This window comes from Mastomys coucha, unplaced genomic scaffold (genome assembly GCF_008632895.1).
Source record: "Mastomys coucha isolate ucsf_1 unplaced genomic scaffold, UCSF_Mcou_1 pScaffold21, whole genome shotgun sequence".
Lineage (NCBI taxonomy): Eukaryota > Metazoa > Chordata > Mammalia > Rodentia > Muridae > Mastomys > Mastomys coucha.
Genome location: NW_022196904.1, coordinates 38,499,678 through 38,500,896, shown reverse-complemented (window position 1 = coordinate 38,500,896; position 1,219 = coordinate 38,499,678). Strand labels below are relative to the sequence as shown.

Below are 1,219 nucleotides of genomic sequence, written 5' to 3'. Positions count from 1 at the left end.
AAAAAAAAAAACAAAAAAGAAAAGAAAAAGAAAAAGAAAATAAACTAAGTGTAATTACCAATCTGGAAATTATTTTACTTAGTATATCTAACACACTGACAAATGTTTGCTTAGCATTATTAAACATTAGGTACTTTTTTTGATTAGCAAGTCCTCTAAGCACCTCTTAGACATACCATTCATATTCTTATTTGTGTGTGTATATGTGTCCATATGTGTGTGTGTATGCATGTGCGGCATGCTGCCATGGAATTCAAGTGAAAGTCAGAGAATTTGGGAGAGTCCATATGCTCACTCTCACATACAGGTCCCTGAAATTGAACTCACATCAGGGTCTGTGGTAAAAACATTTACCTCACTTTTAAAACAAACAAATAAAACCACCACAAAAAAAGAAAGCCAGGGCTGCAGAGATGGTTCAACAGTTAATAACACTTGCTGGGAGCTGGAGAGATGTCTCAGCAGTTAAATACATTGTCTGCTCTTTCACAGCTCCTCAATTCCATTCCCAGCAACTACATGGTGGCTCACAACCATCTATACTGGGATCTAAGGCCCTTTTCTGGCATGCAGATAGAGAACTCATATAAATAAACCCTTCCTACCACCCACCCCCCAAAAAAAGAAAAAATAAATCCCATACATACAACAAATAAACAAGCAAAACCATTTACTGCTCTTCCAAAGGATCCAAGTTCATTTCCCAGAACCCACATCTGGTGATCCCCTAACTTCAGATCCAGGGGATCTCATGCCTTTGGTCTCTGCAGTTATGTGCACATAAATACATGTAGACACATATACACACACATCATTTCCAGGAATAATAAAAATTGACTGGGTTTGGTGGTGGTGCACACATTTAGTCCCAGCACTTGGGAAACAGAGGCAGGCAGCTCTCTGTAGAGTTTGAGGCTAGACTAGTTTTCATAGTGAGTTCCAGGACACCCAAGACTGTGTAGAAAGATCTTCAAAAATAGTAGTAGTAGTAATAATAAAGACAGATTAGATAGACAAATGGATGAATCAGTAAATTCATAAGAACATTTACATGTTTTGGGACAATATGAAATGCTCATGGTACCTCTTTTTTTGTGTTTAGATTTATTTATTTTTATTTATTTATTTTTGGTTTTTTGAGACAGGGTTTCTCTGTATAGCCCTGGCTGTCCTGGAACTCATTCTGTATGTAGACCAGGCTGGCCTCAAACTCAGAAAT

General features: G+C 37.5%; 1 protein-coding gene across 6 annotated transcripts in view; it reads right to left on the bottom strand.

Moving 5' to 3' along the window:
* Positions 1-1,219, bottom strand: part of LOC116102253 (L-lactate dehydrogenase C chain) — a 15,506-nt gene that overhangs the window by 8,878 nt on the left and 5,409 nt on the right. The window lies entirely within an intron of this gene.